This window comes from Kogia breviceps, chromosome 4 (assembly GCF_026419965.1).
Source record: "Kogia breviceps isolate mKogBre1 chromosome 4, mKogBre1 haplotype 1, whole genome shotgun sequence".
NCBI lineage: Eukaryota > Metazoa > Chordata > Mammalia > Artiodactyla > Physeteridae > Kogia > Kogia breviceps.
The window spans coordinates 112,608,552-112,634,379 of NC_081313.1; positions in this window are offsets into that span (position 1 = coordinate 112,608,552).

The following is a 25,828-nucleotide window of genomic DNA, read 5'->3' on the forward strand; positions in this document are numbered from 1 at the left end:
GCAACCAGTGTTTCCAGGGCATCCTTTATGCCCTCCCAGAGGTATGCTCAGTCAAGCATGCAGGGCTCAGTGCTTGTGCATGTATCTGATACCTCCATAGTTTTTCTTTTTGTGAATAGCAGTGTACTCCATACGTCAAGCTGCCTGATTGCTTTTTTTCCTTTTAATACTTGGCATATCTCAACACTCATCCTGTATCAGCTCACACAGAGCTGCCTCATTCTTTTTACTGGCTGCATATTATTCCGTTATGTAGCCAGACCATACATTCTTGGACCAGTGCCCCATGGATGGGATTTGTGGCTGCTTCCTGTCTTTGCTATAATAAGAGATGCTGCTACAGCCAGTGTCTTAGTTAACATGTGCACCTGCAGGAGAAATCCCTACAGGGGATGTGCTGATCGAAGCAGATATGCATTTTTAAGTTTGCTTGATTCTGCCATGTTGCCCCATCCCACTTTCCTGTCTTGCCAACGAGGTGTGAGTGGCTTGCTTCCCCATATCTCCACCTACGTGGAGCAGTATCAATTGTGCTGATCTTTGCCCATCCGATTGGTGAAAAGTGGTATCTCATTGCAGTTTTGATCTGCGTTGATATGGTTGTGGATGGCTGAGCTCTTTTGCATGTGTTGAAAGCCACGCGTAGCTCCCGGGCAGGTTTAAGCAAAGGGCCATGTGAGTGGTGGCATGTCTGTCCCTTCACTGGCAGGTTGGCTCTCTCCAGAGCCCATTAACCAATGCTCGCTCAGTGACACACGCCAGTCGGGAAGGCGCAAAGGGGACCTGGGACGGGGTTGGCAGGGCTGCTCTGCCAAGGGTCGGGTGAGGAGAGGGCTGCCTGTCTGGAGTACTGGGGGGACAGGGCATTGATTTTATTTCTCTCTGGCGATGGAGAAGAGAACTTGGACTCTTTAGAACAAGGGAAGAGTCGGGGGCAGCCCTCTCCCTATCTGGCCTAGTGGCCAGTCCCGTCCATCAGGAGGCAGGGAGGCAGATGCTATGTTGTGTCGAGAGCTTTCCCACCCTTGGGATTTAGAGCCAGGGCAGCTGCTGTGGGACACCCTGCTCCTCACCGAGCTGTCAGGCTCCAGGCCAGGGCATCCTCGCTGCCCGGAGCTTTCTGCAATGCAGGGCCTACATGGTGGGTGAGCCCCGCACGTGTCCCTCTAGTGTATGGACCTGCTCCCGCCCCCTGCCCTTGCGAGCTCTTGGTTTTTAAGGCCTGTTCTCCATGCTCTTCCTTCTCCCCTCCGTGCCTCGGGCCCCAGCGCAAGGGCGGCCCCTCCGTACTTCTCGCTTGGCTCCCACCTGACTCCGGTCTCTCCCCCATTCTCTGTCTTGACCACTTTGGCTCCTTAGCAAACTTTCTCCCCTTCATGGCAGTTCTGGGTGTGGCACTGCTCGCCTAGAAGCCTCCATGGATAAGAACAAAGTCCCCCTCTGAGCGGCCCCGGCCTCCAGCTCTCCTCTCCAAACTCCATCTCCATCCAGATCTGCCAACCCACCCTCCCCAGACACATGCTGTGCCTTTTGGCCTCTGTCAGATCTACTCCTCGGGCCTGGGATCGTCTTGTTTCTTTACTCCACACTCACATCCCCTGCGACTGAGGTCAAAGGTGCCGCCCAGGAGTCATTCTCCGGCCACGGCGACCAGCTCGCTCTGCTCAGGGGCCACTTTGGGGTCAGTCTCCAGGGTCCAAGGGACTAGAGTGGCAGTGGTAGTTGTGGTAATAATCACAGCACACACGCACAGTGGGTAGCAGGCGTGAGTCTTGAGGTTGTGGGTCTGAGTGCAGAGCTCGTGCCCTTGGACTGCAGAGGTCTAGCCTTGCCCTGGAGAGCAAGAGCTGCCTCCTCAGCCAGGACACAAGCATTGTCGTCTTGCCTGTCGCTGCAGCCCCGGGTGCCCGGCACGTGGTGGGCGCTCCGTACCTGGTGAGTGAGTGCGTAAGGGGATGAGGACCGCTGAAATTTCTGAGCAGGAGAGAGACAGTCAGAGCCGCCTGGTCACGTGTCAATGGACTGAAAAGAGGAGATGATTCCAAAGGCATCTCCAAAGGCCGTTTGGGAGTCTGAGGTGATGAGAGCCTGGGTCAGGGAGGACAGGGCGTGGGAAGGGGCCCCCGCTCTGTTGGAAATCTTCTGGAGCTCTCTCTATGAGCCGGGCCCAGGTCTGCCCACCAGGCTGGGCCCTCTGGAGAGCAGGGACGGCTGCTTCCTCCTTGCATGTCTCTGGCATGGCCCTCGCACGTGGCTAGCACGCAGTAGGTGCCCACTGGGGAGGCGCTGGCTGAGGTTGGACCTGGGCCCCTGAATCCTGGTGCAATCTAGGCGGAGAGGCATTCTCAATGGGCTCTCTGTCACCCTTTCTTCTTTACAACCAGGGATGAGGACCAGACAGAGCAAGACGTAGATGATGGCTTCGGCTTCCGTGGCTTCTTGCAGGGTGACCAAGGCAAGCTGTTTGACTGGTCTACTGTGATGAGGAGGAGGGTTGCCACGAGGGGCTCACTGTCTGGAAGGAGCCCAGCGCAGGGTCTGGGTACGGCAGGTGCTTAGCCAGGGGAGCCATTGTGATGGTGGTGACGGTGGTGATTGAAGCCAGGCTGAGAGAGGGCTTGGGTCTTGGAACCCTGCAGGAGGCAGATCAGAATGAGGGCGACACGCTGGATGAGCCCCCTGGGGACTGTTGTGTGGCCTGCAACACCCCAGCTGTGGTAGCAGAAGGTTGACCCTGCCGCCATTGTCTGCAGCCTCTCAGGTGACGGGCTGGGCGGGACTCGGTAAGGATGATTATTCCCGTGCCCTCCTAGCCTGTCCAAATAGATGACTGTGCGGTCCTGCCCTCAAGATTGTCCCGATCCCCTGCGGCTCTGGCTATTTGTGGACAGGTTGCCTCAAGGCTGGCATGGGGAGTGGAGGGAAACCACTGACAATCTGGGGCCCTGGTGCTTGGCCAGGACCTGCACTCAGCCCCGTGCAAGGCTGATGTCACCCATTGTGAGTCCCGTCACCAGGCACAGGGGTGATGAGGGGGAAGGAAGGTCTTGGGAGTCCAGGCAGCCGTTCTTGGCTGGCTTACCTCGATTAGGCTTTTCATGTGAAGGGAAGAAAGGAATCTGCTTGGTCGCAACTGGGGCGTCAGGCTGGAAACACAGTTGGTGTTCCTGGCAATCCCTGGCACTCTCCAAAGCTTATCTGTTGCTTTTCCAAGACACTTCCAGGTGCTCTCTGTTATGATAACAAGTGATGTCACAGAGTTAGCTTGAAATGGGATAAACAAACAGACTAAAAATAAATGGATTTGGGGCGGCTTGGCACGGAATCCAGTGTGCAGGCTGTCACTGCTCAGCTGAGGGGTGAAGGTAGGCACCCCGACCCCCGGAGCCATGGGGGAGCTGGGGTTGGGTGTGGCTGAGTCCGTCTCCCATCCCCACTTCCGCCGCCATGGAGCTGCGGGCTGCCGCCGCAGGGTGGAGGTGCCAGATGGTGCCTGAGGCCCAGAGGAGGGGCGTGGTGGGCCCGGATGTGAGCAAGGAGGTTTATGCCTGTGTGGAGGAAGCTGGGCCAATGTTTGGACATCTTTATGGTTTTGGGAGTTTCTTGGCCTCACCCAGAGGAGGCGTGGTTGCGTCAGAACTGCAGGTCCTCTCCTCGGTGGCCCAGGCAGTGGGAGAGAAGAGCAAAGGGGGCGAATCTGGAGTCTGAGGAAGAATGGGGGAAATAAGTCCCCTTTCTAATTCCAGGCTGCTGCTTCAGACCACCTTCTGCCCCATGAAGGGATTTACATGATGTGTCTGGACGCTGCTCTGGGCGAGGAGGAGGAGGGGCAGGAGGACGTGAGTCTCACCTGTGCGGGGCTGCATAGGTGGCTGCTCATGATGGGTGTACACCTAGCAGGAGACCTGGTCAGAGGAAAGGCCCACTGCAGGGCACAGCGAGAAGAGATGCCTGGTGTAGGACCCACTTCCTCTGCCGTTGCCAGAATGAGTCTTTGCTTTCATGAGCGACATTGCCACCTGTCCGTCAGTGATGACGCTCTTAGAGATCATAGGCCTGTTTCAGCATTGACCCCAGGATTCCAATCAGTGAACAAGCGTTTGCCCTGGTAGTTCTAGGTCCTGCCTCCCACGTTTCTGTTTCTCCTCCTGGCCACAGGGTAGGACCGGGCTTCCCTGTCCCCTAATGTTCAGGGTGACCACGTAAAAACCTGGCATGTGATTAGTCTTACTTTCTCCTTCCCTCTGGCACAGAATTCCAGAGAGTAGCTAGTCTGTCTGCTCAGGCCCTGGAGTGAAGACAAGGCAGGGCAGAAACCCCAGCTGACCAGCAGTGGGTGTGTAGTGTAAAGGAAGAAGTCACTGCAGCACAACCTAGCCCATCCCGATGGTACTAAAGGGGGAAAGTGAAGGGAAAAACCCCGGGCCTAACCTAGAATCAAAACCTAAGAGCTGGGCTTCCCTGGTGGTGCAGTGGTTGAGAATCTGCCTGCCGATGCAGGGGACACGGGTTTGAGCCTTGGTCTGGGAGGATCCCACATGCTGCGGAGCAACTAGGCCCGTGAGCCGCGACTACCGAGCCTGCGCGTCTGGAGCCCGTGCTCTGCAACAAGAGAGGCTGCGATAGTGAGAGGCCCGTGCACCGCAATGAAGAGTGGCCCCCGCTTGCCACAACTAGAGGAAGCCCTCCCATAGAAATGAAGACCCAACACAGCAAAAATAAATAAATTAATAAATAAACTCCTACCCCCAACATCTAAAAAAAGAAACCTAAGAGCTTGTAAAGGTAGTAGATGGCTTTTCAGAGCTCCTCTTTGCTCACTAAGCACCAACAGTGCTGGCCTTTCTGTTACTGGAACAGTAACCTCAGAGCCTTTGCACTTCCTTTTTCCTCTGATGGAAGCACTCTTTCCCCAGATTTTTTTGCTTGGAAAAGCTCCTCGTCATTCAGGTCTTAGCTCAGACATCACCTCTCAGAGAGATTTTTCCTGACGTCCAATCTAAAGCGGCCCCCACCCTCACTCTCACTTTATTACATCACCGTATTTATCTTCATAACACTTATCCTGTCTGTTTACTTGTTTATCATCTGTCTCCCCTCTAGGGAGTCAGCTTGGTGAAGGCCAGGACCCCAACCCTCAGGTTTATATCTGTGTATCCAGTGTGTACAGTGGTGCTGGTCCAGGAGGGCAGGCCCATATGTATTCGATGAGTCCATGGATTGGGAGGTCTGAGGGTGCAGGGATTCATGGTGGTGACCTAAGGTGGAAACTTTTAAATATACTTGTTCCATGTTGACACAGGAATAGGAGCTTGATGAATATTTGCTGAGTGAATGAGCTCTGGTAGGGAGGGGGTGGGGGGTTGCCGTTTCAGAATCTGGGAGAAGACTCTGAGCTCTCCCCCTTGGGTCACCCCCTGCCACCCATCTCAGTTCACTTGGTACCAGTCCAGTGAGCTCAGGGAGGAATATGAGTGGCTGGACAAGCCTCCCAGGCTGCAGAGCTGAGCCTTGTGATGGTTCTAGCAGGTGAGAGAGATTGAGTGTGTACGTGTGTGGGTACGTGTGTAGGAGAGAGAATATGAATGAGTGAATGCATGAATTCTGGGCATCACCAGGGCCACCGCTGCAAGCTCTCTACCTCAGAGGATCCTCTGCTGCCCAGGAGGCTGGGAGAAGCCAGGAGCCCTGGAGAAAGGGCCAGGAGCTTGGAGCTGGTGACTTGGTGGGGGTGATAGTAGGGGAGTGGCTCCCAGACCTGTCCTAGTCTGGCCTCTGGCCTTTGTGTTTCTCAGAACCCACCAGCCCCGGGCCTTGCTGGGCACCTGCTCTTCTCTGTACCTGGGACGTCCTTTCCCACGTGGTGACCGGAGGTCCACTCTGAGCATGGCCTCTTCTGTGAAGCCTTCTTTGACTGCTGAGAGGTGGTGGCACCCCTGTGTGCTTGCACGGTTCTTGGCTCACCTCTGTGAGAGCTTCCTCCCCCACCAGATGGCAGGGCAGGGCTCTTATCTTACCTCTCTGTCTCCTCGCTGCCTGGCACGTGGCCACCACCCTGTCAGTGATTATTAATGATGAGGGACGTGGCATCTTTAGGTAGCTGACGGGCTGTCTGATGGCATGCCCTCGGTGGGCAGGTCTGAGGCTGGGCCACAGAAGTAACAGACAGGTGTCAGCTCACTGGGAGGAGGAACTTCCTCTCAGAGTGGTCATTTAGGGGCCACCTTGAGGCCACGTCCCATCTCTGGAGGTGCGTGAGCAGAGGTAGCATGACCCTCACCCCTTTCCATTCCAGAAAAGAAGTGGAAACATTAGATTTTCCAGCTCCCGGTCAGAGATCTTATTGGCCCTGCAGTTTGGGGTCAGGAGCAGATGTGTCACCAGGCAGCTGCCAAGAGGCTGGGTTGAAGTGTTTTGGCCCCAGGTGTTTCCCAAGTGATAAGGGTGTGGTCTAAGGGTCCCAGCCCTGCTGGATATTCATTCCCTGACCTCACTGAAAGGTGGGGCTGAGCAGCTTTGTCAAACTTCCCGGAGCACTGGAGAGGGAAGAGGAAGGGTGCCCGGCCCACACTATGTGTGACAACCCTTGTTCCATGGCCTCTGCAGCAGGTTGGGTAACCTGGGTGGGGCTGTGCCATCCCTGACCCCACTCCCTTTGCAGACTTCACTCTCCTGTGTCCTGATAGGGTTTCCTGAGGGAAGCACCACCCTGTTCTCCTCAAAGAGCTCAGGCAGAAAGATGACCCCTTGGCAGTTGGATGAGCTTATACCTGGCCCTGGGTTTCCAAGTGGTCCTTAGGGCAGGCAGAGGAAGAGGCATCCGCAGATGGTAGGTTTCTGGTATATAATGGGGAGCCTTTGGCTAAGTGTCTCCATGAGCTACATGCCTCCAGCTTTATGGGAAGGCTGTTCTTCTTGGTCTTGGGGGCTCTCCTGCCTATGGCTTCAGGAAAGGGTGCTCCCCTGTCACCGTGCTGTCCCTGACTGTTTGCTCTGGCTACTGCTGGATGCATGTGTCCTGACCCCACCATGCCCAGCTCAGCCGTCGTCAGTATCATGAAGCCTCGATCCCAGGATCTCCGTCTCCTGCCTCAACCTTTCCTGGCTTCTGTTCCTCCTCCCCCGCAGCCTGGCTGCCTCAGCCCCCTAACGATGGCCCTTTTTTCTTCGCCTGTGAGCTTTTGCTCACTCAGGGTGCTTGCAACAGACTCTTGCTGCTCACGACTGCTCCTCGCAGAGGGGACCCTGTGATAGCGATCTAGGGCGTGTGCGGCGGATGTTTGCAGAAGGCACGTGTCGCCCTCCCCCCTATGATGACGGGGCCAGTGCCACTCTGACCCCATGCCAGTTGATCGGCTCAGCCTCAGGCTAAGCATGCAGTATGAAGCCTGTCACACACCCTGGGCTCAACAGACCTGTCTGGCCCTGCAGGAGATGAGCCATGGATGGGTCATGGTGTCTTCCTGGGACAGGATGTACACCAGTGCGACCTCTGGGTGACCTCACTGCCCCTCTGTGGGCTCAGCTGCTGGATGGGGTCAGTGGGTCTGGCCTAGTACCCTGGTGGCTGAGGCGTGGTGAGCTGAAGGGCTGTCTGGGCTGGTTATTGACGTGAGCGCAAGTCCCAGCAGAGCAGGAAATGGAGAGGCGCTGGAGGAGTCCCTTGCCCTATCTGAGCATTACAGTCAATCTGGGCAAATGGGGTTCCTTTCCTCTGGCTCTGGGGCTGGGCGCATGGGGAGGTGGGTCTATTCTGGGGGCTGGGCAGCACTTGCAGCATCTCCTGAGTCCTGCTTAGTTCCTTCGGCCTTTCAGAGCACCTGCTGGGTGCTGGTCGCTGTGCAGGACGGATGAGATCCCGGCCCTCATGGGGGGGGGGGGTCGTAACAACTCTGTCTGAGAAGGGGCAGGAGGACTTGGGTGGCAGGGGTGGGGACGGGAGAGGTATAATTATCTGTGGAGTGAGCCTAGAAGTCATCCCTGATAGTGAAGTGGCAGCAGCAAAGCCCCAGAGACCCTGGCCACTCCCGTGAGGCTGCCTAGGCTTTTGGCTTTGCAGGTACCTCAGGGAGCCCAGCTGGGCTGGGCTGCAGGATAATACTGCATCATACATATCATTATACATTATAGTGTGTAGTTCTTAATGTGTTAATATAGTATAGTTTACAATGGACACACTTTCTAGCTCTGTGGTGCTCCTTTGTGTGTGATCCAGCCTCTCCCTAACCCTCAGTCTGAACTAGCCTCCCTACAGCGCCCTGTCTCATTGTTCTCATGGCACTCTGCATTATCTGAAATTTCAGTTCATTCATGACTTGCTGCTAGGATGGAACCACCATGAGGGTGTGGATGATTCTGGTCAGTGTTGTGTCTCCTGTGGTCAGGGCAGGCCCGGCACAGGGTAGGGGACTTGCTATTTGATCAGTGATTGAATGAATGAATAAAATGCAAATTGGATTTCACACAAGTCAGGTGAATTAGGCGTTGTTGCTCTCCCATGTTCCAGAGGAAGGAGATAAGCCTCAATGAGATCAAGTGATGGGCCCATATTACTCAGCTGGTGGGTGCCAGGGGTTGGGATTTGGACCCCCATGCCTTCCCAGGTCAGGTGGGTATGGGCTTGCCCTGGTTGCAGCGTGTGTGGGTAGACCCTGACACGCATAAGGGCCGTGTGCGAGCAGCAGTCATTTTATAGCATGTGGCATGTCGAGATGGAAAGGCTTTGCAGGAATTTTGCGTTATGGGTAATAAAGGCCTTTATGTGCCTATGATGTGGACGTGGGTCCAAAGAAGATTCTACTTTGCTTTCTGCCAAGGGGTTTGGCGGAGACCCCTGTGGGGGCTGGAGCTGCTGGCCGTGCTTTGAGCAGGCTGGACCCCAGGGAGGAGGAGTTGCTGGCTCTGGGCACGGCCTGGGGCTCTCCTGGCGCAGGCTGGTGTCCATGGGGCAGGATAGAGTGGCAGCATCCCTGGGGTGAAATGCAGGTTTAAGCTGCCTCAGTGGGAAATGTGATGTTGGGTAGCTCATTAAATCCTACAGGAGCATGGAGGAGCGCTGCTTCCAATTATCAGGATGAAAATTAATGGAATAAAACCTCTAGCCGGGCTGCCCAATGGTGGACCAGGGAAAGCTTTTGCTGCATGGCCAGGATTGGCCAGGAAGTGTTGGGGCAGTCACACGGCAAGCCAAGGGGGAAAGCATGGGCTGTCTGCAAATGACTGGGCTGGGAGTGGGGGTCCTTGCTAATCCTCACGGCTTGGTCCCCTTAGCCCGGATCAGGAAGGGAAATGGGGCTGAGCAGGAAGCTGGACAAGGCTTGGTTTGCAGAGCCCTGATACAGGAGGAGGCCCCTTGGTGCCCTGGTCAGCCTCCAGGGCTGAAGGGGATGTTGGATTTGGCCTCCTGCAGAGGTGATATGGAGCTGTGGCTGCCCCTGAGCTTCAGACCTGGGGCAAAGCTGGGACGGAACTTGGGCTCACTTTTGAGCATTTCCCTGAAAACCTTGTCCTCAGGTGACTTGGCAAAGCTCAGGCGCTGTGACTGCAAAGGGGAGCCCCGAATGGACTTGACTCCTTTCTCCCATGGTCCTGAGAATAGGTGCAGGCCCTAGTGATGATTACACCAACCATCCCTGCTACTCCGAGGGGGTGGTGTTGGCTCGAGCTGAGAGCCACGGCTGAGTCTGGCCCTCCAGGTGGGTCAGAGCCCATTTGTGCGAGGGAGCAGGTCTGGCTCGTTGCAGCATTCCATCCAGCCATGCTCTGCAGGTCTCTCCTGTTGGGACTCATTTTCACAAATGCTGCCTGAGTGCCGTCTGCCACTATCCAGCCAGTGTGCACTCAAGGGAGTGACCCATTCAGCCAGGTCCACAATCCACTCTCAGGAGATCTCACCTGGCCGCCCTTTGGCTTAGGCTAGTAAATACTCAATCCGTTTTAATGATCAGTAACAGCCTAGGAGATTGATACTATATCATCTCCATCTTACTGGAAAAGAAGCTGAGGCTCAGAGAGGTGAAGTGACTTCCCCAAGGACACACAGCCAGGAGGTGGTGGACTGAAACTGGACAGAGTGACACACATCAGAGCCAGTGCTCTGAGGTGCAGCATTATGCTGCCTTCTTGGATAGGTGAAGCAGCCTTCCTCTGAGGACTCTCAAGCCTTCTCTTGCAGCATTTCAGGACTTCTCACATCATTCTTTGCAGGTGGGGAGGGTCAGACATTCTCAGCCTCACTTTGCCAGTGAAGAAACTGCTGGTGGCTGGTAGGGCTCACACTTACTTGATGCCCTTTTTTGGAACGCGCCAGGATGATGGGTGTGTTTGGTTGAACTCGTTAAAGTCCTTGGATGACAGTAGTGTATCATGGGGCCTCTTGCCTGGAGTTCCCGTGGTCTTGGGGAGCTGGTTGTTCTGTGTCTAGAACCCAAAGAGACATTAGTGGTTCCCTAGGCTCATGGCTTTCTTTATGGGGCTTCTCTTTGCTGGGGACTGCCCTTGCTGAGGGACCACCCAGAGTGTTGGCTGGCAGGGTCTCATGGGTTAGTGCATGCAGCCCTGGACAGAGTGGGCAGTTGGATGCTTGGGGCTCGGTCGGCCAAACTGGACTGTTTCCTTGGATTGTTGTGTTATATTTATTCCCACTAATCTACTTCTCTTGCCTGTTTATACAATGAAAAGATCTACTAAAATGTATTTGAGGCTACAGCAAATGAAGAACATTTTGGAAAGAAGTATAAAAGGAGCACTGTCTTGGAATACCTAGCTAATCTGAGTTGCTCTCTTGGCTCTGAGGTCCTGCCTTTGAAAACTCTGTTTCTCCTCCCATTCCCTGTAAAAGTGAGAGTGAGACTTCTCAACACTAAGCAAACGCTGGTGTACTGCCTTTGGGGTGGGGTTTGCACACGTGTGGATTGAGAGCAGGAAGCTCTTCCCAGTTGAAGGATGCTGGCACTGTAGCTCTTCCATCTAAGGATCCCTGTGGAAAAGCAGGCTGATTTCACCACTTACGTGCCAGGACCCCGGATGCCGAGGCAGGGGAATGCTGCAATCTAAACATTTACATTCTGAAAAATGGGAAATCATCCACTTAGATATAAATTAGCCAGGGCTTGACGGGTTTATTACATCCTGGAATGCTTTCATGAGGCTTTCAGAGGGGTCCATGTTGCAGGCCCAGGTCTCCAGCTGGGCTTGCCTGTGGCATGCTCCTAGGGGGACCCCGCTGGACTACACAGGCTGGGCTGATTTGTCCTTAAATTCCCATGGCTCCTGATTCCTATGCGACGTGGGAACAGGGGAACACAGTGCTGCACCCTGAACAGTGAGGTGCCCTGAGCCGCGAGCCTCTTAAAGGTGATGGGGCGAGGTTAGTCAGGGAAAAGGAGAGGGAGGGGCCAGATGTGGAGGCCCAATTAGCGGTGCTGGATGATAGGGAGGCAGGAGAAATGTGCTGAAATGTGTACATTTCGTAACGTATGTGATATGACTCTCGTTGAGCAGGAAGAGGGCAAGGAAGGAAGCAAGAAATGTGCAGGATGGAAAGACTGTATGTCCTTAGGTGTTTTCAGACAAGTCTTGGACCGTAAGTCCTGGAGGCTGGGCTGGGTGTGAATTCTCAGCCATGGTGGCTGGCTTAGCTCCCGGCTGGGCTGGGCTCACAGAGAGCGGTCTGAACAACACTGAGGGCAAAATCCAGTGAAAGCTTAGTCCCATGCTCAGCAAATTGAGAGGATCTTAGGGAGAAGGTGGGAAAAACACACAAACATAAACACACACACACATAATTGTAATAAGTTATATGACATCATTTATATTTCCCCCTTTTCTTCTATAATTATATGCACTTACATATCTGTGAAGGTATCTTAGATATATGTAGAACAGATGCTGAATAAATGATTTTGGAGGAGTTTGATGTTAGTCGTGAGTGATAGATGACATCAGCTTTTTTTCATTCAGAGGAAGAAGCCTGCTTTGTATAGGGATTTTAATTTGGGGGATTTTATCCCAAGCAGTGGTTCTCAAACTAGCTTGTGTCAGAATCACCTGCATGGCTTGAGACAAAGGATTTCTGGGTCCCAACGACCTTTAGAGTTTGACTCATTAGGTCTGGGGTGGGTCCTAGAAATTGGCATTTTTAACAAGTGCCCCTGTGCTGCTGCTGCTGTTAACTGGGGGACCACCCTTTGAGGAGCACTGGTCTAGAGAGAGAAGGTTATGGGCTTTGGTGGGAGATGATGGATTCTTTATAGAACTGCCTCGGGTCTGAGAACTTAACATGTATGCCTTTTCATTGCATGTATGCCTTTTTTTTGCATGTATGCCTTTTGATGCAATGAAAGGAGACTCAAGGGTACCCATGGAACCATTTCCTTGTTTTTAGAAAGAGGCCAGAACCTCCTGTATTGTGGGTGGAGCCAGCTTGCTGCCACACAGAGCAGCAACTGGCTTTGTGGGTTTACAGATTCTTTCAGCAGGGATTCACCAGTGTCCACTCTACGCCCAGCCCTGTGTGTGACCTGTCATCAGTATCAGGAAAGACTCGGGCAGGATGTTGCCAGCACAGTTCAATCTAACAAATGCCGGGGGGAGAACGCTTCCTTGTGCCTAGCTGGGCTGCCCTATTGGGAGCTGGAGGAGAGATGATGTAGTAATTGCCGTGGGGATGCTGATCATCCTCTATGCCCTCCCCATGCCCTTGGCTCCATTTTGGTCCCCAGTAACAGCTCTGGACCCCTCTTGGAAGCCAAGTGTTTTCCTTAAAGCCTGTGGGTCACTTTGACATCCAGGTGTGTCTCTGTCCTCTTGGGCTTCCCAGCAGACACCCAGACCTGAATGTCTTGGCACCTGGCCCTCAGCCCTGTCACCCCCACTCCTCTAGCCAAGCCCCACTGTGTTCCGACCTCTTCTCTTGAGAACACACCAGGTGTCATTGTGTCTGTTTTGCAACCACTTGCCACCATTTTCAGTGAAGAGTAAATGCAAAGCTGGACTGAGGAAACCCATGAATAGTTCTTCCTGCTTACAAATAGGCCAACTCCAAAGCTTGAATGAGGACAAGGAAGGGGCCTACTGGCAGTATAGCTGAAGGGGTACCAGAAGGTGAGTCCGGCCACCTGGACTCCTGTTGTGTGACTTCAGGGCGGCCCCTTCTTCCCCCGGTCTCAGTTTCCTCCTCTATCAGATGAGGTGTGATAATGCCTGTCCTGCCACCTCTCCTCTCATAGTGATATTGCCACTTTCCCCAAACATGTGCAAATTATTGAGCATATCAGGGGTGATAGGCCGACCTGTAAAACTGTCCTGAGGGGAGCAGGTGACCCTCTTGAGGTTTGGGGGAGGTGGTGTGGAAACCTCACCGGCGAGGGGCAAAGGTTAGCTTGGAAGTACAGCGTGGGTTTCAGAGACAAACTGAGCACCTAGATTCACATCCCCCTCGGCAATTTACTAACCCTAGGGAGTAGGCCCTGCCTCTTAGGCTGATTGAGCTTCATTCTCACCTGGAAAAAAGGAGCTAAATAAGAGTGTGTAGCTTACTGGGTGATGTTATGCTCTGTACTAAGGTCCAGTGAACGGTGATGGCCGTGACAGGGCTTACTGGGGTGGTTTCAGTGTCAGCCACAGGAGAGTGAGGGAACATGTTTGGATTTCCTGTACCCCCAAATCATGCCATGCTTGCTACTCACAACTGGCTGGCCTGTGGTTATGGGGTAAAGGCCAGTAAAAATTCAAGGAATGTTTATGAATGAGACTATGAAGAGGAGAGTTTGGCTCTTCTGGTGCCTGGGTAATTTTTTAATCTGACTTTTATTTTTATCAAAGGAATACATATTCATAGCCAAGCAGTAATAAGCTTGTAATGAAAAGCAGCCCACTGCCCCCTACCTCTGGTTTCTGCTTTCTAGAAGTAACTGTTTTTAATTCTTTTAGTTATTTCTTTTGGTAGTTAGCATATTTCTAGATTATGTGCTTATGTTGCCTTTTTCTTGATTTTTTTTTAGTTATTATTTTTGATTTTCACTTATGGAAGATGGGGGTTAATATTTCCTACATCAGTTCTCCTCTGATCAAATAGATGCACATTAACTTCCCTTTTCCCAGTCGTTACGAAACATGGCAGCACCCAGGTTATGATGGTGTTAATACCCAGCGTGGTGTAAACATCCATGTAATGTACTGTGATAACTTTTCTCCTGATAGACTTTCTGTTTTCCTTGAAATTAGGTACATAAGTAACCAACATGCTTTTTCATTTGCTTGGTTTTCTATTACCATTTATCCTCCAGTTCTCTGATTAAACTCTAAGTATTTTCTGAATATGTTCAAATGCATCAGTTAATCTGTGTTTTGCTTTTTCCTTCAGTCTGGACAGTGGCTGTGTAGGCACCACTGCTAATCTGAGTTCACCCTCTACCCTCATGCAGGGCCTCCTGCTGGATTGCTTGTCTCCTGAGTTCCATGCCTTTCTCTTTCTCCATTTACTCTCTAACTTTCAAGGAACATACCTTCCAGTATCTTCCTGAGAAAGGGCACATGGGAAGCAAAAACTTGGAGGCTTTGCATGTCTGAAAGTATCTTTGTTTGACTTTCATAGTTGATGAGTAGTTTGGCTGAATATAAAATTCTAGGTTGAAATTGCTTTTCCTTAGAAACTTGGAGGTAGTGTTGCATTGTCTTCTAGCTTCCCATTTCTCCTGAGAAGTCCCATGCTATTCTGTGTCCCTATCCTTAGAAGGTGACCGTTTCTCACCACTCCTTCCTTCTCCTCCCCTTCCCTCCACCCAGAAGCTTTGAGACTTGTCCCTTTATCACCAGGGTCCAGAAATGTCACATTTCCATCACTTCATATGAATTTTTAAAAACACATTGTTTTGGGCACTCGCTGGATACTTTTTTTTTTTTTGCGGTACGTGGGCCTCTCACCACTGTGGCCTCTCCCGTTGCAGAGCACAGGATCCCCCGGACCGGGGCACGAACCTGTGTCCCCCGCATCGGCAGGCAGACTCTCAACCACTGTGCCACCAGGGAAGCCCGCTGGATACTTTTAAATCTAGAAACTTTAGCTGTAGGGATTTGCTTTATATCTTTATATGATTTATTTCATAAAAATTTCCACCCTCCATTCATTTTCTCTTTTCTGGAATTTTTTTTTTTTAATGTTGAATCTCCTGAACTGATCCACTGGTTAACCTCTTCTCCTAATTTCCATTTTTTAATTGTTTTACATTCTAGAGCAGTAGTTCTCAAACCTTTTGGCCTCAGATTCTTTTTTTAGTCTCAGGATCTATTTACAGTCGTAAAGATAATTAAGAATCACAAAGACCTTTTATTTACATAGATTATACCTATTGATATTCACCATATTAGAACTTAAAACAGAAATTATCAAAATATTAATTCATATAAATAAACCCATTTACATGTTAACATAAATAGCATAATTTATGAAAATATAAATACATTTTTCAAAGCAAAAAATTTAGTGAAAATAGTGACATTGTTTCATGTTTTTGCCATTCTTTCAAATATATGGCTTAATAGCGATAGCTATATTCTCACCTGTTTCTTCATTGGATCTGTTGTGATATGTTTTTTGATTGAAGCATACGAAGAAAGTCTGGTTTCATTCAGATGTGTACTGGAAAAGAGAAGAGTATTTCTAATTGCCCTTTCGGATAATTGCGGATATCTTCTTTGATATTACAACAAAACTCTACCATGGTGAGTTCTCAAAGGTTAGTGCCAGTGTGGAATCTGAAACCTTACAGTAAACTTCTTGTTCTCTGTTACGTTAAAATCCATTGGTCTATCTCGAACGTGGAGTGGATTTTCCCTATGCCTGATTTTGTAACCTTATTCATTGATCATTTGGCAAATACTGGTGCACTGAATTATAGATTTTTGAAATGTTGACATGTTGCTTTATACAATATCAGACATTTCGATTTGTAAATGTCACTGATCATAATGGAAAAGTATGCTCTCAAGCTTATGGTAGTAGATGAGCTTCCTAAAATTCTAATTTTGCTTGAAAACTCAAATTTTATTGTTAGTAACAAATATTACCAGTTGTTTTCCTTGAATTGAAAGACTTACTTTGTTAATTTTTGAGAAAAGATTTCTGGACATTAAGTTTTTACTTTGAGTGTGTGGCAGTGAAGAATAGAGTGACTACTAGTACAGTTTGCTGCCACCCCCTTGACTTCTGTTAAGGCCCCAGGAGTTTTACCCACAATTGTTCTAGTACCATCAGTGTAAACGTTAACTCAGTGGAAAAGGTGAATAATGGCTGAGTATTATTATAAAAATAATTTTGGTTTCGTGGACCCCTTGAAAGGGCTGCAGGAACCCTTAGGTACCTGAGGACCACACTTTGAGAGCTGCTGCTCTAAACTGTATGTTTTCAACTTTATCTTACAAACATCTACTGGATTTTTTACTCTTGCTTTCCTTTTTAAAATTTCTTAGAGCTCTTGCTTTGTACTTCATTATAGCTTTCAATTTTTACTTTATGTTCTCTTCTTTCACTGAGGGTATTAATTAATTGTATTTTTCTCTGGAGTTTTCCTTTGCTGTTTATATTGTATTTTTTCTCTGCGTTACTTCTATTTCCTTTTGGTTGTCCCGTCTTTTTGGTGGCTGCTGGTGATTCTTGGCTCATATTTAAGATGAGGCACGAACATGCTGGTTGGAAGTCCTCTGGGCATGGAGACCCTCAAATAGTGGTATCTTTGGGAGTTTTTTTCCATGGGCTGCTTAGTTTCAATTTTCCAGCCTGATACATGTAACTCTTGGAGCCAAAAGGAGAAAGGGCACTGGAGGATTTTGCTATTTAGTACATTAATTTTCATAGAATCCCCATTTTCAGAATGGCACCTCACCACTTTCCTCAGTTTTGCTTTGTGTCCCTGAATTCAGAGGATAGACCTACTATGTTCTGAAAGTTTGGAAGAGAAATGGTTACACGGATGATGAGGATCAAGGAGGGCATATCTGTTTGCCGCTTTTAAAGACTTTAACCAGTCTGTTTGCTTTCAGAGGCACCTATCACCTCTAAGTCGCTTGCATTTCTGAGGTTCTGTCCGCAGCAGCTTGCTTCTGAAGACTGTCCTGGACTGCTTTAGCTTAGCTTAGACTGGAATGCTGCAGCCTTTGTCCACATCACTCATCCATTTATTTGCTGCCTTCCAAAATAGCGTTGACATTGCTCTTCTGTTGTTTCCTTTTCTTTTCTCTTGGTCCTCTTGGATTGATGCAATAAAAAAAAAATACTTTGTTTTGTGTTAGGCAGTGTGTGGGACACTATATAATGGTTCTATTTATCTCCTCCTCCTGGTACTCATGTCTTATTCCATCCCCCCAGCCTTGGGTGTGGTTGGGACCTGTGACTTCCTTCTAACTAATAGAATGTGGCAAAGGTGATGGGATGTCATGTCCGTATCTTACATAAGATTGTAACATCAGTCTTGCTTGAAGGCTCTCTCCCTAGCTGGCTTTGATGAAGTGATGTGGGAGGCCCACATGGCAGGGAGCTGAGGGCAGTCTCCAGCCAACAACCAGATAGGAACTGAAGGTGGCCTCTGGCTGCAAGCCAGCAAGAAACCCCTAGTCCAGCAGGCTGCAAGGAACTGAATTATGCCAGCAACCACATAAGACTGGAAGAGCTCAGTCCTTCCCCATTTGAGCCTTGAGATGAAATTGCAGTCCCGGTGAACACTTTTTTGTAGCTTTGTGATGTTGTTATGCACCACAGTAACTAATGCAGGCAGTCTTTGAGCTGCTATGTTGAACTGGAAGTTTAGCTCCTGTGCTTTGGCCTCATGGTCTGGTAGCCGTGAGTAACTGAGTATTTATTCAGCCTCTGACGGCTGGAGCTCCAGGTCAGGATGCCGTTGCCTAAAGGCTCCATGAACATTTCCTACTGGTGGTTATAGAATTCAGAAGACTGGACAAGAAGAGGGTCTCATAGATTCAGGGGGAGTCTCCTTCCTCCTCATGTGGGCCCATCCTTCCTGCATTGTGGGGTTGCTGAGGCCTTTGCACCCAACTCATGGACTATGTCAAGCTTGGAAGGGGTCTGCAGCCCAGCTGTCTATGATCTTCTGGGTCAATGGTTGTGGAACACTTTGCAAAATTTAACTTGAAACACTGGAATTTAATAATAAATAATAAGCGCTGGATAATAAGCGCTGTGAAATCCAGGATGGGCTAATTTTGTGAATGTTGTAGAGTGGGGCTGAGGACAGCAACATGAGCTGTGGCAGGAACTTAGCCAGGAACCTGAGCCTGGCTGCTCATCTTTGCTTGGTCCTCGCCAGCTGGGTCACCTTGTACAGGTGACTTAACCTTTCTGCCCTCGGCTTCTTCACCATTAGGTCACTAACTCCTTTACCCAACATTTAATGAGCGCTGATTGCGTGCCAGGCTATGTGCTGGCTGCTTGGTCTCCAGAGAAAGTGATGTGGTTCTTGCTCTCAAGGAGCTTCATTTGAAGTGGGATGGAGGGGCCCCCGAACAGACAAATCCAGGACAGCAGAGCTTGCAAACGGATGCATTTGCTTGGTTCATCCAGTGTTTTAAATTGTTGGCGTTAGTTGCTGATATTTAAAAATTGAGGGCTTTTACTTAAAAATTTGGATTTCAGACTTCTCTAGAGAAACAGGAATATGTGGCAGTAGTTACCTGGAGCTTTGCTTTTTAAATGAGTAAGGACCCATGTCTCTGTTTAAAGAGAAAGAGAGAGGGCTGGGAGGACTGTCTTTTCAGAAAAATAAGAGAGAGCGCAGGTAGGATCTGTCTTCTCGTGTTGGGGTACAGCCTGGGGGCTCTGACCTCTGCTGCTCAGGATGCAAATGCTGAATGGGGCCATGGGATCCAGAGGATTAAGGGCATGCTATATATATCCAGGGTCCTAGGCGCCCCCTCTACTTCTTAGGGTTGTTATAAAGAGCGGAGGGTCTGGCCGACACCTGTGGAAGCCTCTTAGTCCTTTGTAGCAGACATGTCATTCATGCATTAGTATTGAGGGCCAGCCGTTCTATTGGTGAGTTGCTTTATACCACAATCTCCATCCTGTGCATGGCTCCTGGAGTGCAGGAATTGTGTCTGAACATGACCAGAATATGGTTATGGAAATGGCTGTGGGGTCCATGTGGCACGAATCTCCTCACTCAAACCTCCTGGCCAAACACAAGGTCCCTCCAGGACCTGGAATCCTCCACCTCCTCCTCCACTGCCATGCTGCTGCCATCTTGTAGCCCCAGGGACCTCATCGTCCTGTGGGGCCTTGGGGACTACCTCTTCGTGGAGTGTCCTGTCAAAGGAGACTCTTAGGAAAGGCATCCTGGTGGGCTTGAGCTGACTGAGTGCCGGCACCCTAGACCCGCCCGAGGCAGCTCTGGGGAGGGCTGGGGAGTCTGGCCACTTATCTCACACCATTAGGCTTACGGCAGTGCTGCTAGCAGACAAAGGCTGGAAGGGGATTAGGGGTAATTACCTGGCCAGCTCTTTATTCCTAAGGTTTAATGGACCCAGCCACTGTAATTGTACCTGCTGGTGTCAGGCTGCTCCCTCCCATCCAAAGGCCAGGCCTTGGGCTGGGGTGTGGATACCAGAGGGCAGGCCCTGTTTCTTGCCTACCTGCCCACCTAGTGCTGGGTGGTAATTGGAGTGTCCAGTGGCTATAGGTAAATTCAGTGCGGTGTGGCAGCCTGGCAGCTCATCATGGAGAAAGCAGGGAGCCCGTTGTGTGCTAGGACCTTCTGATGGGGGCCATGAGGGCCTCCCTACCTTATCAGGACCTGAGCAGCCCCAGGAATGTCTATCCTTCTTGTGGAGGTTCTCTGTGGCCTGTGGGTGTGCTGCGAGTGTCTCCAGAAAGTCTGGACGTTACGGAAGACAGGGCAGTTGAGGATCGTAGTCTTGTAAGGTAGGACCTGCCTTAGGGATGAGGGAGGGATGGGGCTTTGGCTCTGGGTGGCTTTTTATGAACGGGGGAGCCTTTGCGCCCTGGGTGCTCCAGGGGATGGGGACACTCAGAGAGTCCTGGCTGTGGCTGAGGGCACAGGGTGGAGGGCCCTAGGATTGTAGCGGATAGAGCTCACACCAAAGCCACAGGGGAACCACTTTCTTGTCCAGGGAATCCATGCACGGTCCCTCTCCCCCTAGGGAGCCTTTGCAAGGAGAGTTCAGCAGAGGGCATTTAAAAATTCAATCTATGCATCCTTTTAATCCTTTCAGGGAGCCTGTAAGGTGATATTGATGGCGATGTTTTTATTTCTTAGAATTATTTTTCCAGTCATTCACGTGAACCCAGATCGTCATATCGGTTTTCCACCTTAAGTAAGAGGATTAAAAGCATTGCATAATGCAGGATCCGAGTTAAGTGCTAAGGTCCCAGTGCCTTGTCACATCGTGTAATCGGGAGTAATTGCCAGTGTGGGGTTGGAGAAAGGGACTCATTTGGGAGGTGGCGGGGTGGGGCTGGGGGCCTGGTTTGAACCGTTGTTACTAGGAGGCAGAGCAGGCTGAGCCAGGGGGCACCTTCGTGCGGACAGGAGGGGTGTGTCCTGAGCATCTTTACTTGGGCATCATCTGAGGGGGAACTTGGGGTTGCTTTGAGGGTGCTGCAGGTGTTGAGGGAGATGGGGGCAAAGCTGACTCTCTGGGGACAGCAAGGCTCGGCGTCACAGACCTCTTGGCCCCTTCTACTCCCTGGCTGCCGCTGCTTCACTTTCAGGGCAGGGGGTCCGACCACGCCCCTCAGTCCCTCTGAGCTGCCTGCTGCGATAGCTTTGGTCAGGTGAGACTGAAGTTCTCTGCTGGGCAGGCTGGAGAGTAGCTGGCGTAGGAGGGCTCACCGTCCATGGGGTGTAGCTCTTCCAACCAGCACTCCTTGATTTCAAACCAGACCACGCTCTGGATCTTGTGCATTCCCGCTGCCACCGCGCAAACGCCCTTCAGACCACACTCGCGCTCATCAGTGGGGACCCGGGGTACGGGGAGAGAGACCCTCAGCCCCGCCGGAAGTGAAGGGTCACGTGGTACTGGAGGCGTCTTGGGAACACTGTTGTGGCCACTGGGCAAGCTGCTCCCACGTCTTCTTCCTGCTCAGTGACTGGCCACAGATGTTGCCTGCTTTCCTGGGTTTGGATGCCTCCTTCCTGGGGTGGGTGGTTTGAGGTGGGAAAGCAAGAAGGAAGTTGGTTCTTCTTCGAGAGGTCGTGGCTGAGTGGTCTGTGGAGGCTCCCTGGGGGAATAGGAAGAGCAGGAGAGAGAACAGGGATGAGGCCCGGCTGGGAACAGTGGAAAGTCTCCTAGGATTTTGTTCGCAGCGCTCCCGGATTCTCTGCGCTCCCAGCCGTGGGCTGAGAAGGGAGAGGCAGTCTCGACTCCCTCTCCCTACGATCCTCTCAGTCCTTCCTTGTCTTCAGGGTCATCACTATCCCCAGGAAGGGAGAAGAGAGTCAGCCCCATCATAGCCATGGTCCTGTGTCTACCCAGACTCGTTTTCAGTTGAGGGTCCTGTAGGGAGGCGGAGACAGCCGCCCACGTGGATGGCCAGAAAGCAGACTGAGGACGCTGTCCACCTGCCGTGCTTCACTGCCCCAGCTCACCTGCTGCTAAGCCCTGTGTGGCCCCCTGCCCCCAGGTGAGCCTCTGCAGGTGGCTGTCTGTAGCCCCGCCTCACTCATTGGCCCAGTGGATGTTGCGCACTCAAGGCCTCACTCTCCTCCCCAGGGGGTCAGAGAGTGGCCCCTGCTCCTCAGAAGCTTGCTGGTCGGTGGGGAGAGGGCACACATACCTGAGCCCCTTCCTGAGGTGGAGCGGGCTGGGGCCTACAGGACGACTCCAGCCCACCGCAAACACTTCCTGTACAGATGGGGCCCCTGCAGCACAGAGGACAGGTGGAGAGACACAGGCCACACAGTCACTGAGTCAGAGCCTGGGCTCAGGGCTCCCAGGTGGAGGCCCCAGGATGGACGACGTGAGGGGTTGGCTGACCAGACACCAGAGACCTCCCAGGGATCATCCATCTGGCTCCATTGCTGAGGACAGGCTAACATGGAGTGTGTGTGGCGGGGGAGAAGGGGCAGGGGAGAGAGAGTCTGGGGGAGGGGCAGAGAGACAGAGAGAGAGAGAGAGAGAGAGACAGAATGTGTGTGAGTGTGTGTGGTTGTGTGCCCTGACCCATTTGCTGGTACCATTTACATTTCTGGACCTGTGATCATGTGTTTTCTGGGCCCAAGATGGTTAGGGAGGAAGAAGGGACACTTGGTTTCTAAGGCTCCAAGTTAAATGGTTCTCGGCCGGATTCTGAAGTTTCCAAGTTCTTCTTGACCTCTTCCCTTGTATCTCCTCCCCTAGATCAGAAGGCCCCATGGGAATGAAGATCCCTAAAGTGTAAGCTGGGAATTCCCTAAAGAAGAAAATTTTAGAACTGTTTTTGGTGGTGTGATCCATTTTACAAGTGAAATGAGACTGTCTCTTTAAAATTGAGATTCTGCTTAAGGAAGCTGCATTGATTAAAATGGGGGAGGGGACAAGTACCTTATCTTTCTACTTGCTTTGGTGGCTCCCCAGGTAACACTATGCAACTCTAGGGCTCTTTGAAAAATGCTTTATAAGCCACTTTCCCAAGCAAGGTCCCCTCTGGGTGGTGTGAAGGTGAATGTAATGGGCTCTAAAATCAGGCTGCCTGGGTTCATTCTTGCATCTGCCACTTGCTAGCTATTGTGACCTTGGACATGTTTCTTAATCTCTCTAAGTGTCCTTTCCTCATCTGTAAAATGGGCATACTAAGAATATACTCACAGGTTTGTTATACGGATTAAATTAGTTAATCCATCTAGAGTGTTTAAAACAATGACCAGCACATGTACTAAAACAATTAACAGTTATTAAACGGGAATTCTTGAGCTCCGGCATCCAAAAAAATTCACTCTAATGGTGAGAACTGGAGCTATGACAGATGTTGGGAGAGAGATTTTTCGGCTGGAGAGAGGACCCGCCTTCAAACCCACAGGGTCGCCTCCAGGTCATAGCAGCCCTGGTCTTGTGGATAGTGACCTTGTTTGCCGGTGAGTCACAGCGGAGACCTGCTTCTTTGCCCCAACTCTGCTCGTGTAGAAATTGAGCAGAACTAATCAGGGTGTTGAGTTGTGTCATCCTCCTGCCTCCTGCTGGGGTGGGAGGGGTGACTTGCTCTCAGCTTGGGCTGTGGCACAGCTCTGGTGAGAGGAGGCGGTGGTGGCCCAGCTGGGAAACCTCTGTAGAGCAGCTATGGATTGATGTGATGACAGATTTGAGAACCCTTCCTAAGGAAGGGACCCTTGCCCCTTGCTCCCCCTCCTTCCTTTGTAGGAGGAACTGAACAATCGTAATAAGGGGATCGCTTTTGTTAGGGCCTCCTCTTATTCGCTCTTGGAGATATCCAGGGCAGCTCCTTGTATCCCCATCCTACATGTGGGATGCCTGAAGCCTAGAGAGGTGAAGCTGCTTGCATGGCTGACTCAGGGTCAGAGCCCATGGTCTCCTGACTGTGCTGAGTTCTCACAGGTCTTCCTCAGGTTGGCCTTAGCGGGGGTCATAGCCATGTTGGGGAGCAGCGCCAGAGGGCTGGAGGCGGCACAGCCTGAGAGTGTCCCATTTCCAGTGGAAAGGCCTCTGCTTGCCCCCACTGAGCTGGGAGCTCCTCTGGTTCCATGCTCAGCGAGCACTCAGGAGAAGTTCACTGACCAAGGGGACGGTGCTGGGAGGTATTTCTCAAACGTGATGGAACTGCTCGATGGACGTGGAACTTGGGTCATGGCTGAGCTGCACAACCGGTAGAGCCATGTGTTCTGCCATAGTGCGAAAATGGTTAAATGTCCATCAGGTTAGAAAATAAAGACGAGTACTGTCAATTGAGGCATCTTACGATGGGACCTACTGCAGCTGCCCCCAAGTAATCTACGCCAACCCCGGAGGATCTCACCCTACCTTGCCTCTGTAGATCGTTATCTTTGAATTTCTTGTCTCTCTGACCCAGGGAAGAAATCCTGACTTAGAAAATATCTGGCCTTCCAGAATGTTCTTCACTGAAACTGCAGAGCAGATTACTACCACTGTCCTCCTCTGGGCACTGTTCTTGGTGTCAGCCTGGTATTCAGAGTACCATGGGCTGGGGGGATGTGCCCTCTGAAGGACCTTCTGGATCAAAGGGTCAGTGGCCACAATTCTGTAGCTTTACTCATGCTCTTCCACAATTTGCTGTGGGAGCTGCCAGAGCACCTGCTCCTTGCAGTGAAAAAGAAAGCTGCTTACATTTCTCTGGGTCTGTGCCTTTCATAGACTTGTTTTACATGTGTAGACCTTGTCATGGGTCAAAGCTGTGTAGTCTGTGGAGCTCAGAGGTCTTCCTCAGCAATACTTTTGTTCAACTGGTAAAGCTTCTCAGAGGGAGGAAACCATGGGCTGACTTCACTTGAGAAGTAAACTGAGGCACTAGACACCTGAAGGGCTTTTAGAATTACAGTGTCAGGATGGCAAGAGCATCACATACTCATTCATTGGATACCGCTGTGTGCCAGACACCGTGCCAGACATGGGACTCTGGGACACGAGCAGCCTTGTCTGCTACCCAGAGTGAGCTGCCTTCTGCCAGCACGGTTCTCCCTGGGCAGAGCCCCTCACTGTGCCAGCCTGTCCCGACAGGCCATAGGGTAGGCCCCGTGGAGCCAGCCCCCAGGGTCACGAGAACAGGGGAGACTGGTTGGCACAGCCTGTGCCCGTGTTCAAGGTGTCAACTCATCCGAATCAGATTTGGTTTTATCTTGAGGAAATTTCAAAATTGAATGAGATTTCAAAATACTTCTTTCACTGATGTTTCAAAATTAGAAGACTCAAAACCTATACTGTCAACCTCTCCCGGCCTGAGCTAGGCCAGGACACTGCTCAGCTCCTCACTCCTGCCCCTCTACCCAGCCTCTTGCTACAGCTCTGTGGGACTGGGCTCCAGGGATGAAATCTTGCCTGATCTTGGGAAGGCATCACTGGCTGCACAGAATAGTGTGTGCTGAGAGAGAGCCCAGGGTGTATTGGTGCAGTGTCCTTTGGTGGTGGCAGGGACACGCCTTGGAGCCAACCGAGCCTTGGACACTGGTTCCCACTTGGCTGACTGCTCTTGGAGAAGTGCCTTTCCCTGCAGGCCTCGCTCTCTGAGCATTAGTGGTGGCTGGTGGCTTATGCCAGGAGGTCTCCACTGGTCTGTGGGTGCAGGCTGAATGTCCTCACACGGCACTGTGCTCCTCCCATCCAGTTTATTAAGGCGTTATTCTTCCTGGATGGCACCTGGCTAAATTGGAACAAACCTAACTTCCCTGGTGAGTCTGCCGCCTTGTCCACTTCAGCACACTGAGCTCTCCCTTCCCCAGGGCCCCCACTGACCCATTCACTGGGGACATACCCTACCTGTGCTACAATCTGTGTGTGTGTGTGTGTGTGTGTGTCCCCATCTAGACTAGGAGCTCACTAGGAATGGACCTCAACTCTTTCCCTTCTTGTATCTTTCCCATGGCCTTGGCCATGGTTTGTGGATTTTTTTTGAGACCACAAACAAGACAAATAACTCAGCAGAATCACGGTGACCTATGGAGTGAAATTTCCCATGGATCATATATTTTCTAACAGCTTTCCTTGGGACCCAGCATTAAGTGAGTTTCAGGAATCTTTGTCATGCTCTGGCAATTGTATGGTCTTTTCCATCCATGGATTGTCATGGGGTAGTTGTCCTCTATCCTGAGGTCCACTGGGACTAGTGAAGGGCAGGAATGGGGACGGAGGCCAC